A 15,123-nucleotide genomic window follows, 5' to 3' on the forward strand; every position below is an offset into this window, starting at 1 on the left:
ATGAAAATATATTTCACATATATTGAAAATATTTCACACGTATTTGTACACTTATTTCATCTGTACGTCTAGTAAATTTCGCCCTGTAGTTTCATTTTCACAGAGCTCAATTTTTATTTCCTGAACTATATGCTGCACAATGGCATAATTTTGCAGGTTCGTCCAGTGTTCTATATGACTACCGTGTGCTAAATGCGTTGTGAATAGAGTTAGTGGTAAAGAAGAATTAATTTAAAACGTCAAGCATGATTCGTCAGTTTTCCACAAACTTAAGTGTTTAAAATGTCATTTATCCCGAAATATGTGACGTAGAGTGATATATTATTGTAGGTATATGAGAATAGTGTCTGCAAAATGTGTTGCAAACAGAGTTAGCAGTAAAGAACTAATAAATTAAAATCTCATCCATGATGAGATAGTTTTTCACACATCTCTGTATTTGATGTCATATTTACCGATATTCGTACAATCATATATTATTGTAGGTGCAAATAGTTCAAATGGCTCTAAGCACTATGGGACTTAACATCTGAGGTCATCAGTCCCCTAGACTTAGAACTACTTAAACCTAACTAACCTAAAGACATCACACACATCCATGCCCGAGGCAGGATTCGAACCTGCGACCGTAGCAGCAGCGCGGTTCGGGACTGAAGCGCCTAGAACCGCTCGGCCACAGCGGCCGGCTATTGTAGGTACATTAAGTGGCAGATGTGGATACTACCTGTGGAAAGTGTTGCGAATAGAGTTAGTAACACGCGTTGAGCGTGATAACATGGAGTGAGGACGGGGGGGGGGGGGGGAGGGGGGAAAGGGGGAAGGAGGAGATGGACAGGAAGCAAGGGGGAAAGGAGTAGTAGGCACTGATATGAGGACGAGGAGATGGATACAGATAGGCGAGGGGGAAAGCACAGATAGATGGGAGAGTAGTTACTTTTCCATTTTTGAGCAGTTTTCATTGATTTTCTGTATCGTGAACGCTCATCTCAATGTCTGCCATTTTGGCATTCGTGACAGCGTTTATGACGTCGTATCTCCTGACCTAAGTTTCGTACGTTGAAGTAATTTTTCTGGTCTATGTGAATACTGTCTGCAAAGTGCGTCACGAATACAGTTTGTAGTACAGAACTAATAAATTAAAACATCATGCTTCATGTGGGAGTTTTACTGCATGATCAGTGAAAATGAAGTATGTGATAAACTTTTTTCCTTTCATCATTTTTAGGGGGGGTTGGGGGGGGTCAGCGAGAAAAAGTATCATAGAATTTGAAATTGTGAATTGTGTTTAAAGTTTGTTGCAAGTCTCTGAGTTTTGCCGTTCTCATATACTTCATACCGATCTCCATCCCTTTGATAGGTGGGTGGTTCTTGTCCTCAAAGTGATTATTTCCGTATATTAAATGATACGTGTTTCAAGTTTTATTGAAATCGGTCCAGTGGACTAGGTGGAGATGTGGAACGTACGTACACACATATATCCGTACATCCATTTTTACAATTTGTATGCATTTTGTTCTCCAAGAACGTCGTAATGTTTGGGCATAAAACATGTTCCATAATACTACAACAGATTGACGTCAGCTATATAGGCCTATGCTCGTAAGCGCTCGTACTACGTCCTTTCTTCAAATCAGGAATTGTCTACGCTTCCTTTTCTGGTGGTAAGGTAACCTTCGTTGCTGCAATGACCAAGAAGGGGAGGAAGATCGTTCGTATCATCTCTGTAAAACCTCGCAGCTCTCTCATCCGCTCCAGTTACTTTTCCATTTTTGAGCAGTTTTCATTGATTTTCTGTATCGTGAACGCTCATCTCAATGTCTGCCATTTTGGCATTCGTGTCATGATTGAAAGGAACAACGGTAACGGTCTTCCGCTGTGAATTCAGAATTCCGATGAGCTCTGTGTCATATATCTCAGATCCAGTGCGATCGCTGAGCGATTAAATAGATGATTTTGATCCACTTCTCGACATACCATAAGATCAAAACTTAATTGGATTTTTAGTCACATTGTTTGGAAAAAAATCGCTTTGAAATTCACTAAATGATTCTCACGTAGCTCTCCTCACGCTTGTTTTGGGTTCACGCACCAACCAAGCATTGACGTCGCTTAAATGTTGTTGTTGTTGTGGTCTTCAGTCCTGAGACTGGTTTGATGCAGCTCTCCATGCTACTCTATCCTGTGCAAGCTTCTTCATCTCACAGTACTTACTGCAACCTACATCCTTCTGAATCTGCTTAGTGTATTCATCTCTTGGTCTCTCTCTACGCTTTTTACCATCCACGCTGCTCTCCAATGCTAAAATTGTGATCCCCTGATGCCTCAGAACATGTCCTACCAACCGGTCTCTTCTTCTTGTCAAGTTGTGCCACAAACTCCTCTTCTCCCCAATTCTATTCAGTATCTCCTCATTTGTTATGTGATCTACCCATCTAATTTTCAGCATTCTTCTGTAGCACCACATTTCGAAAGCTTCTATTCTCTTCTTGTCCAAACTATTTATCGTCCACGTTTCACTTCCATACATGGCTACACTCCATACAAATACTTTCAGAAACGACTTCCTGACACTCAAATATATACTTGATGTTAACCAATTTCTCTTCTTCAGAAATGCTTTCCTTTGAATTGCCAATCTACATTTTATATACTCTCTACTTCGAATATAATCAGTTATTTTGCTCCCAACATAGCAAAACTCCTTTACTACTCTAAGTGTCTCATTTCCTAAGCTAATTCCCTCAGCATTACCAGACTTAATTCGACTACATTCCATTATCCTCGTTTTGCTTTTGTTGATGTTCATCTTATATCCACCTTTCCAGACACTGTCCATTCCGTTCAACTGCTCTTCCAAGTCCTTTGCTGTCTGTGGCAGAATTACAATGTCATCGGCGAACCTCAAAGTTTTTATTTCTTTGCCATGGATTTTAATACCTACTCCGAATTTTTCTTTTGTTTCTTTCACTGCTTGCTCAATATACAGATTGAATAACATCGGGGAGAGGCTACAACCCTGTCTCACTCCCTTCCCAACCACTGCTTCCCTTTCGTGCCCCTCGACTCTTATAACTGCCATCTGGTTTCTGTACAAATTGTAAATAACCTTTTGCTCCCTGTATTTTACCCCTGCCACCTTTAGAATTTGAAAGAGAGTATTCCAGTCAACATTGTCAAAAGCTTTCTCTAAATCTGCAAATGCTAGAAACGTAGGTTTGCCTTTCCTTAATATTTCTTCTAAGATAAGTCGTAAGGTCAGTATTGCCTCACGTGCTCCAACATCTCTACGGAATCTAAACTGATCTTCCCCGAGGTCGGCTTCTTCCAGTTTCTCTATTCGTCTGTAAAGAATTCGCGTTAGTATTTTGCAGCTGTGACTTATTAAATTGATAGTTCGGTAATTTTCACGTCTGTCAACACATGCTTTCTTTGGGATTGGAATTATTAAATTCTTCTTGAAGTCTGAGGGTATTTCGCCTGTCTCATACATCTTGCTCACCAGATGGTAGAGCTTTGTCATGACTGGCTCTCCCAAGGCCGTCAGTAGTTCTAAGGGGATGTTGTGTACTCCCGGGGCCTTGTTTCGACTCAGGTCTTTCAATGCTCTGTCAAACTCTTCAAGCAGAATCGTATCTCCCATTTCATCTTCATCTACATCCTCTTCCATTGTCCTCAAGTACATCGCCCTTGTATAGACCTTCTATATACTCCTCCTACCTTTCTGCTTTCCCTTCTTTGCTTAGAACTGGGTTTCCATCTGAGCTCTTGATATTCATACAAGTGGCTCTCTTTACTCCAAAGGTCTCTATAATTTTCCTGTAGGCAGTATCTATTTTGCCCTAGTGAGATAAGCCTCTACATCCTTACATTTGTCCTCTAGCCATCCCTGCTTAGCCATTTTGCACTTCCTGTCGATCTCATTTTTGAGACGTTTGTATTCCTTTTTGCCTGCTTCATTTACTGCATTTTTATATTTTCTCCTTTCATCAATTAAATTCAATATTTCCTCTGTTACCCAAGGATTTCTACTAGCCCTCGTCTTTTTACCTACTTGATCCTCTGCTGCCTTCACTACTTCATCCCTCAGAGCTACCCTTCTACTGTATTTCTTTCCCCAATTCCTGTCAATTGTTCCCTTATGCTCTCCCTGAAACTCTGTACAACCTCTGGTTTAATCAGTTTATCCAGGTCCCATCATCTTAAATTCCCACCTTTTTGCAGTTTCTTCAGTTAGAATCTACAGTTCATAGCCAATAGATTGTGGTCAGAGTCCACATCTGCCTCTGGAAACGTCTTACAATTTAAAATCTTGGTCCTGAATCTCTGTCTTACCATTGTATAATTTATCTGATACCTTCTGTCGCCCGGTGGGGCCGAGCGGTTCTAGACGCTTCAGTCTGGAACCGCGCGACCACTACGGTCGCAAGTTCGAATCCTGCCTCGGGCATGGATGTGTCTGATGTCCTTAGGTTAGTTAGGTTTAAGTAGTTCTAAGTTTTAGGGGAATGATGACCTCAGATGTTAAATCCCATAGTGCTCAGAGCCATTTGAACCATTTGATACCTTCTAGTATCTCCAGGATGCTTCCATGTATACAACCTTCTTTTATGATTCTTGAACCAAGTGTTAGTTATGATTAAGTTATGCTCTGTGCAACATTCTAGCAGACGGCTTCCTCTTTCATTTCTTAGCCCCAATCCATATTCACCTACTATGTTTCCTTCCATCCCTTTTCCTACTCTCGAATTCCAATCACCCATGACTATTAAATATTCGTCTCTCTTCACTATCTGAATAATTTCTTTTATCTCATCATACATTTCATCAATTTCTTCATCATCTGCAGAGGTAGTTGGCATATAAACTTGTACTATTTATTTATTTATTTATTGTTCCGTGGGACCAAATTAAAGAGAAGTCAATACATGAAATTATAACACGATATTAGAAACAGATAAAATGAAATATAAAAAAACATATTCAGGTGACAAGTCGTAAGTTTAAATAAAGAAAATCAACAATGTAACATTGGAAATTGCTTAATTTTTTAGCTCTTCCAGGAGCTGCTCGACAGAATAGAAGGAGTGAGCCATGAGAAAACTCTTCAGTTTAGACTTAAAAGAGTTTGGGCTACTGATAAGATTTTTGAGTTCTTGTGGTAGCTTATTGAATATGGGTGCAGCAGAATACTGCACTCCTTTCTGCACAAGAGTCAAGGAAGTGCTTTCCACATGCAGATTTGATTTCTGCCTGGTATTAACTGAGTGAAAGCTGCGAACTCTAGGGAATAGGCTAATATTGCTATCAACAAACGACATTAAAGAAAATATATACTGTGAGGGCAATGTCAGAATCCCCAGATTATTGAATAGGGGTCGAGAAGAGGTACTCTAACTTACACCACATATAGCTCGAACAGCCCGTTTTTGAGCCAAAAATACCCTTTTTGAATCAGAAGAATTACCCCAAAAAATAATACCATACGACATAAGCGTATGAAAATATGCGAAGTAGACTACTTTTCGTGTTGAAGTGTCACTTATTTCAGATACTGTTCTAATGGTAAATAAAGCAGCATTTAGTTTCTGAACAAGATCCTGGACATGGGCTTTCCACAACAGCTTACTATCTATCCGAACGCCTAGGAACTAGAACTGTGTCGACTCGCTTATAATATGCCCATTCTGTCTGATCAAAATATCGGTTCTTGTTGAATTGTGAGTTAGAAACTGTAAAAACTGAGTCTTACTGTGATTTAGCATCAAATTATTTTCCACAAGCCACGAACTTTCATGAACTACATTAGTTGTTACTGTTTCAATATTACACACAAGATCATTTACTATCAAGTTGGTGTCATCAGCAAACAGAAATATTTTTGAATCACCTGTAGTACTAGAAGGAATATCATTTATATAAAGAAGAAACAGCAGTGGCCGCAGCACCGACCCTTGGGGAACGCCCCACTTAACAGTGCTCCATTGGGACTGAACATCACTACCACTCTCAATATTGCGGAGAATTGCCCTCTGCTTTCTGTTCTTAAAGTAAGAGGCGAACCAATTGTAAGCTACTCCCCTTACGCCATTATGGTCCAACTTCTGCAGTAATATTTTGTGGTCAACACAGTCAAAAGCCTTCGTTAAATCAAAGAAAACACCTAGCGTTCGCAACCTTTTATTTAATCCGTCCAAAACCTCACAGAGAAAAGAGAATATAGCATTTTCAGTTGTTAAACCATTTCTAAAACCAAACTGAACATTTGACATCAAATTATGTGAATTTAAATGGTCCAGTAACCTTGTATATACAACCTTCTCGATAACTTTAGCAAACACCGATGGCATAGAAATAGGTCTAAAATTGTCAACATTATCAATGTGTCCCTTTTTATGAAGTGGCTTCACTACCGAGTACTTTAATCGGTCAGGAAACCGGTCACTCCTAAAGGAAAAGTTACAGATATGCCTGAGTACTGGGCTAACATACATAGAACAATACTTCAGTATTCTGCTAGATACCCCGTCATATCCATGAGAGTTCTTGGTCTTTAGTGATTTAATTATTAACTCAATCTCCCTCTTGTCAGTATCATGGAGGAGCATTTCAGGTAACAGTGTCGGAACACTTTTTTCTAAGAGCGCTATATGATTCCCTGTTGGGACTAGGTTTCTATTTAGTTCACCAGCTATATTCAGAAAGTGATTATTAAATACTGTACATATATGAGACTTATCAGTAACACGGACATTCCCTCTACGCACTGATTCTATATCCTCGACCTGTCTCTGCAGACCAGCAACTTCCTTTACGACTGACCATATGGTTTTAATTTTATCCTGAGACTTAGCTATTCTATCTGCATACCACATGCTTTTTGCCTTCCTAATAACATTTTTAAGCACCTTACAATACTGTTTGTAATGGGCTGCTGCATTGAGATATTGACTGTTTCTAACGTTTTGATATAATTGCCACTTTGTTCTACAAGATATTCTTATCCCTCTAGTCAGCCACCCAGGCTGCCTGTTTGTGCTAGTACCCTGTTTTGAACGTTCCAACTGAAAGCAACTTTCAAAGAGCATGAGAAAAGTCATGAGAAAAGCATTATATTTATCGTCTACTGTATCAGCGCTATAAACATCTTGCTACTCTTGTTCCTTTATAAGGTTTACAAAGGTCTCTACAGCAACTGGATCAGCTTTTCTAAACAGCTGATGACTATATGTAACACTCGTTGCAGCACAAAAATCTTTTAGAATTAAAGTTTGTGCATCATGATCTGAAAGGCCATTCACCTTTTTGCTAACAGAATGCCCTTCTAGTAATGAGGAATGAACAAAAATGTTGTCTATGGTTGTTCTACTGTTCCCTTGCACTCTCGTTAGAGAGAATACGGTTTGAATAAGATTATATGAATTAAAGAGGTCTACCAGCATCCTCTTCCTTGCACAATCACTTATACAATTAATATTGAAGTCACCACATATAACTAACTTTTTGTATTTCCTATAAAGTGGACCAAGAACCTCCTCTAGCTTTAGCAAAAATGTTGTGAAATCGGAGTGTGGGGATCTATAAATAACAACAGTTAGAAGTTTAGGTCCGTTAAATTTAACCACACCTGCACAACATTCAAACACCTTTTCAGTGCAGTACTTTGAAACATCAATTGACTCAAATGGGATGCCGTTTTTCACATACATGGCTACCCCCCACACCGCAAAGAGCTCTCGAAAAGCTGCCAGCCAACCTGTATCCTGGTAAAGGAAGCCTCTGAATTATCTCCTTATATAAGAAGTGTTCAGATATACCAATAATTTCAGAGTCAACATCTATAAGCAGTTCACTAACTTTATCTCTAATACCCTGTATATTTTGATGAAATATATTAATTCCCTCATTACTCGGATACCTAAGCTTTGTCAAAAGTGGTTCCCTTGTTAGAGAGACTTCCCTTAAGCAGGAATATCTATCAGCTGACTTCAATCTAAAAATGGTGCAGCTCTAACACCCACTACTGCAGGAATTTTCCCATGAGTGATCCCACCAACCCCACCTATGCTGTCTCCTATAAGCTTTGCCAACCTCCGCTTCCCATACCTGTTGAGGTGCAGGCCATGTCTAGTGAAACCCGTCCTGCTGATAGACTCCACCGACACCACTGAAATGTGACCCATGCTTTCTGTCATCAGCGCACCCTCAAGTCTCATGTTATTACGCCTGACGGCTGTATTAAGATGAGGCCGATCGTGACGCTGAAACAGTTCCACGAAATGCACATTCCTGTTTCCAGTCTGAGTGGCTATCTTTTCCAGGTCACTATCTATGTTATACTCCCCATCCCTATCAACACTATTACCAGCCCCACCCACAATCACTACCTGATCCTCTTTAGTAAAATCCCTACATAACCCCCCTATGTTAACAGTCACCTGAGCCAACCATGAATTAGGCTTCACCATGCTGGTGACCTGGTACTCACTCCCCAGCACTTCCTGCAACTGATGGCCTACACCTCTGCCATGAGAACTACCTAACAGCAGAACCTTCTTCTTCCTCTTCGACTTTGCAACTGTTCTGGGCACAGTAACTACTGAGGTCTGCTGCATACTTCCTACATCTACAGCTACTAGAGATTCCTCTCCACTAGACTCTGACAGTTGGTCATATCTATTGTAAACACCAATAGTAAAACTATCTGAAAATCTTCTTCTCCTAGCAGATCTCTTGCCAACAGTCAGCTCCCATTCCCCAACCCCCTTCTCCCTCCTCATCCTATCTTGCTCCTCCTGTGCGTTTTTCAACTGCACCTGAAGGGCACAGATCTTACGCTCCTGCTCCTCTATCAACTTACTCTTGCTACATAACCTGCAGTTCCAGGAGAGGATCTCACCAGAATGCCCACTGGCTTCCCCACTGCATTCCCCCCAGTGAAAATATTTCGAACAAGTCTCACACCGCAATCCACTACTCACGAACCTACGGCAAAGCCCACACTTCTCACTCATGGTAAAATTTTACTTTTTCTAAGTTCCGCTACTACAATAAGAAGGTGTTAAAAACCTGACTACAATAATCACAAACTTACTCTACAAGGGAAGTAACTACTATTATTAACAGTATTAATAAACAACAAATGTGAATATAACAAAAGACTAATGCAGAAAGAGAATCAAACGTCTAATGACACAGTAACGAAGCTGAAAACAGTTCCCAAAAGGTTCTTCTGAAATTATTTCACCAGAAACACCAAGAACACCGGTTGAACACTACTAAAGTTCCTAAATAAACCACTATACACAAACAATTAATTAGTACTTAGCTTTCGATGCGCCGCTACAGCTGCAACTGGTCAGCGCGGAATGTAAACACAGGCAAGAGGTAGTGGGCGTGGGGTTCGTGTCTATCTTGGCCACAATAATGCGTTCACTATGGTGTTTGTAGTAGCTTACCCGCACTCCTATTTTTTTATTCCTTATTAAACCTACTCCTGTCTTACCCCTATTTGATTTTGTATTTATAACCCTGTATTCACCTGACCAAAAGTCTTGATCCTCCTGCCACCGAACTTCACGAATTCCCACTACATCTAACTTTAACCTATCCATTTCCCTTTTTAAAATTTCTAACCTACCTGCCCGATGAAGGGATCTGACAATCCACGGTCCGATCCGTAGAACGCCAGTTTTCTTTCTCCTGATAACGACGTCCTCTTGAATAGACCCCGCCCGGAGATCCGAATGGGGGACTATTTTACCTCCGGAATATTTTACCCAAGAGGACGCCATCATCATTTAACTATACAGTAAAGCTGCATGCCCTCTGGTAAAATTACATCTGTAGTTTCCCCTTGCTTTCAGCCGTTCGCAGTACCAGCACAGCAAAGCCGTTTTGGTTAGTGTTACAAGGCCACATCAGTCAATCATCAAGACTGTTGCCCCTGCAACAATTGGAAAGGCTGCTGTCCTTCTTCAGGAACCACACGTTTGTCTGGACTCTCAACAGATACCCCTCCGTTGTGGATGCACCTATGGTACGGCCATCTGTATCGCTGAGACACGCAAGCCTCCCCACCGACGGCAGGGTCCATGGTTCATGGGGGGGAAGGGGGGTCGCTTAAATAGGAGAAGAAATTCTCTTTGCTTTCTTAACAACTTTGTAACACGACTATTGAACCGCAATGGGTCTATTCCATCCCTCATAACCTTGCTCGACATATACCACAATGGGTCTATTCCATCCCTCAATACCTTGCTCGATACATGTTAGTCTAAAGCACACTGTACAATACTTTTTAGTCCTACCCATTTGTGCTCAGAGCTGAATATTTGGTATTAATTGTTTAGATTCTCTGCAAATTGTCTCTCGTTACTTTTGCTAAACAAAAATATTTTCCTACCTTTTCTTTAAAAACGTTCTCTGTAACAACCCAAGCCAATGAAGCAATCACAGCGTTATGATCACTAATTCCCTCCTCGACGTTAACTAACTCAAAATTTCGGGTCTATTAGTTACTAGGAAGTATAAGATACTGCCGACATGTGTTAACTCAGTAACTATCGAAGTTTTTCAAACAAGACATTCAGAACAGTCTCACACGAATCCCTTTCTCTTTTGATTATGTAACTCTTCCATGCTACAGATGGCAAACTGAAGTCTCCCCCAATTACAATAGCATGATCACGAAACTTATTCGTGACACTCTCCGAGTTTTCTCTGAAGCGTTCTGCTACTACAGATTCTGAGGCAGGTAGCCTATAAGAGCATCCCATTACCAAGTCTGGTTCACCTTTGATGCTTACCTTTAGCCAGACTACTTTAAATTCAAAATCTGTAATAATCTCACTAGATACTATAGAGTTCATTGCGTCAGTAAATACATCGCTGCCACTGGCACCTGGAGTAATCTTGTGATGTATACTCCAGTCGGAATTTGGTATTTCGCTGATGTTCCCAGTACTATGAGGGTATTATTACGTTTGATGTGCGAGACTAATTCTGGGACCTAACCATTTCTAATCCTTTTAACAAATAAAAATATAATATAATAATAATAATAATAATAATTGTTTGTTTGTTTGGATAAGTAATTGAGAGATTAAAATTTACACCGTGAATTTATCGAGCTTCGCACGTCCGGAGATGTACGGAACGTAGCCAGGGCTCATTATATATTTTTTGTAGACGTGGTCTGACACCTGACCTCAGCATCAATCATGACAATGGGGTGACTAAAACTACCAAAACAAAGAAATGCATACGATTAAATAAAACATATATTCATTTTAACATATACATTACGATATAAATGACACTTACGTAAAATTCTAAGTAAATAATTGCAGATAATTCACAAATGAGAGCGACTTATTAATTCTGCGCTTCTTTTCTGCAAATAAATATCAATATGGCTAACTGTGCAGCCGCACAAAATATTACGTCCTTCTAGGACAACGAATGACACAAGACTGTTCTGATGCCTACTGGCTGTGACAAGAGAGCGGTGTTAATTCCTTTATTTTGCATTCTCTTGTCTTAAAAAATCGATACATATAATCTAAGTTAACTAAATTAAATATTGTCTGCGCTCGAGTGTAAATGGTTCCTTCAAATGGTTCAAATGGCTCTGAGCACTATGGGACTTAACATCTTAGGTCATCAGTCCCCTAGAACTTAGAACTACTTAAACCTATCTTACCTAAGGACATCACACACATCCATGCCCGAGGCAGGACTCGAACCTGCGACCGTAGCAATTCCGCGGTTCCGGACTGCAGCGCTTAGAACCGCAAGACCACCGCGGCCGGCAAAATGGTTCCTTAAATCCTGCAGTTTACTAATAACAAATTAACATTTTCATTTTTCCGATCTGCATGGACGCAAGTTATCCTCTGAGAGCAAATAGCTGACCTGCCATCGATTTCGACAGGCATTGCACCATTGCCTCTAGGGAGGGGATCATTTAACTAGAGATGGTCATTTGTAGCGTTACACGTATGTAGGCTTGTTATTCGACCAGCTACGGTTGGTTTTGGGGCGAGGTGATTTTGCTTGCTTGGCTGAGTGCACGTCAGTAGGACAAGGCTGTCGCACGGCCCCAGGCGTGCTCAGACACCAAGATAATTAGCGTGGACAGAGATGACAAAATCCCAAAGCAGGGAGAATGTGAACGATGGTTGCTCGCGTGTCCAGAGCAGAAGATGCACCAGAAATAGCACAGTGTCCGATAGTGTGAAATATGGCTACTTGCAGCTTTCAAGAATTGAATACGTAAATGGCTCTGAGCACTGTGGGACTTAACTTCTGCGGTCATAAGTCCCCAATTGCATAAGAAACCACAGTTACGTAATAGAACAAATCAGAATACATCTCTGAGCTCAGAAAAGTGAGGCGCATCCAGTGAAACAATAATATTTTCAGTATCTTAAAAAACACAAAATTTAATGTCTTACAGTAACTAAATATTTTCACAATGAACCTTAGAATTAAGAACTTTTAATGCTTCTTGCAGTTTCAGCAAACAGTCTCTCAAACGATAGCATTGCACTATAGTTATCGTCCCTGACAGCTATGTATCCGTACCTATTTAATTTATTGATTTGTTACGTTTTGTAGCATTTTATTTAGGAAAATGTTTGTCAGAACATTGTATCATCTACAATAACACAGTAACTGAATGCAGCATGAATACTTCATACCTCGTCCTACTTGTAGAGTTATTTAATGAATATTTTACTACTTTGCCAGTAACTTTAATTAACTGTTGATTGCAACTGATATTAAAAACTGTGGATAATTTAAATGTGGTCAGTCAGCTGTGATAGCTGACACCATCACTGAACAGAGTAGCAAAGGTCACTTCTAGCAAGCAGACATAAATAATTGCTTAACAAATATTCAACAACATTTTCTTGTCATTTAATGTGAGTGTTCTTGCGCAATAATGCTATCTTATTTATTTATGGACAAATCTTATTTGTTTTTATTGTGAACATCCTCAGTGTTAGTAAATGTTTATAACATGTCTTAGTTTAAATACTATTGTAATATAGTAGTTTAGTGCGGACAGGGTTCAAGTTGAGTGAAATAACGTCTGTAGAGAATAATGAAGGTGACTTAATTATTCGTGTACCACCACCCTACATATTCTATTCACATTTTTATGCTCTAATAGTACGCCCCAGGTCAACTGACGTAATGAATGTTCTTCTCATGGTTTGTGTTACCCCTTTCAAAATGTATACGGGTATGTAATTCCACATGTTGCCTAGAGTCAGTCTAGGAACTGAATTAGCTGTTCACTCCGGTACGTGAGAAGCAGTATTTTACTCTTTATTCGGTACAGCAGCCGAGCAGGGAACGACGGTGGAGAGAAATGGGCATTCGAACTTTGCCACAGCCATAGACATGTAGCTGTAAATGGTCTTCAAGTCCGATGCAGCCTTCAACCTTGCGCTTCCCCCAACTGGCCATGTTAATGCGATGGGGGGGGGGGGGGGGGGGGCAATGTATCGGGTGGATTGAAAGCGCTCGTACAAAGACGCGATGCCTACGTGGAGGAATATCTCCTTTACTTAAAGAAAGCAGCAGGTGGAAGTTTTTTGTGGGAACTGCAAGGAACAGCGTCTGAACGGCTGCTCTGGAATGTGGCTAGAATCATTGTTAGCTTCTTCCCGTGCCACTGCTCACAAAATAAACAAAAAGTCTCACTCTTGCTGACGCTCTGTCGAAATCCTGAAATTTCGTTGGGGCAGTAGTCGCAATGGCTGAAAAACTTAGGTAGAGATTGGACGGTCATTGGCGCATGACTTGAAGTTTTTCGGAAACTGGAGACAGAAGCTTTAATTTCTGATGAGACGCACTCTGCCTTCTGTCCCCACGAACGACGGTCTTGCTGGGAGCTTCGCTGCCATACAAGTGAAGATAGGACCAGTACGCAATTAACTGCCGCTCACAGCTGGCTCGGATGTAGTCGAGCGCTAGAAGTTTATTTGGTGAGATTCGGCCAGCAATGCTTTCCCGTGGTACCAAGTACAAAACGCATATGTAATTCTGCATGTTGCCTACGGTCAAGCTAGAAATTATATTAGCTGTTCATTTTGTGAGAAGTTGTTTATTCAGCACAGCAGTCTAGCAGAGAGAGACGGCGGAGGGACACGAGTATATGCCCGTCGCCTTTCATACGAGCCCTAATTTCTGGCACCTTATCTTCGTGGTCCTTACGTGAAATGTATCTTGATCACAGTGGAATCGTTCTTTAGACAGCTTAAAATGAGGTTTCTCTAAATTTTCTCGATAGCGTCTGTTAAAAAAGAACGTTGCCTCCTTCCTTCTAGTGATTCCCATTTGAATCGTCGAAGCATTTCCAAATACTTACGGATTGTTCGAGCGTAGCTTTTTGGGACATTTTTTGTAAATTTATTTACTAGCGTTACCGTAGAATATGTGTTATATTAGTGCAGTCATCGCAGGTTTAGCTGTGTCCAGCATTTAAGAGTAATCTTTGCCCATTGACAAGTTTCATTGCTGTTTCGTGTGCCATCTTGTGTAGCACTGCAGTGACGAGCGGATTGTTGCAGTAATTGGTTGGATGACCACTGTCGCTAAATGCGCTCATGTGAAATATGTGTGTTTGAGCAATATATTTGTGCTAATTATTCAAGCAGTGATCTCACGGTCTTAAGGTTTCACTGTGAAGTAGTTTATGTTATATTGTGGCATATGGGATGTTAGAATGGTTCAAATAGCTCTGAGCACTATGGGACTTAACATCTGAGGTCATCAGTCACCTAGGACTTAGAACTACGTAAAAATAACTAACCTAAGAACATCACACACATCCATGCCCGAGGCAGGATTCGAACCTGCGACCGTAGCGGTCGCGCGGTTCCAGACTGAAGCACCTAGAACTGCTCTGCCACACCGGCCGGCCTATGGGATATTACTAAAATTAAGTTTAGTTTAACTGATTTGAACTGAGTAATAATTTCAGTAATAAATCTTACAGTCAGTGATCCACCGGTAACTGTCATCAGCTGAACCTTTCACTCTCTGCTTCCTAAGAAATTACTAGCTAAAGATATAATTAGATATTTGACGTGAAGAGGAATACTGCAGAAT

This window comes from Schistocerca cancellata, chromosome 4 (genome assembly GCF_023864275.1).
Source record: "Schistocerca cancellata isolate TAMUIC-IGC-003103 chromosome 4, iqSchCanc2.1, whole genome shotgun sequence".
Taxonomy (NCBI): Eukaryota; Metazoa; Arthropoda; class Insecta; order Orthoptera; family Acrididae; genus Schistocerca; species Schistocerca cancellata.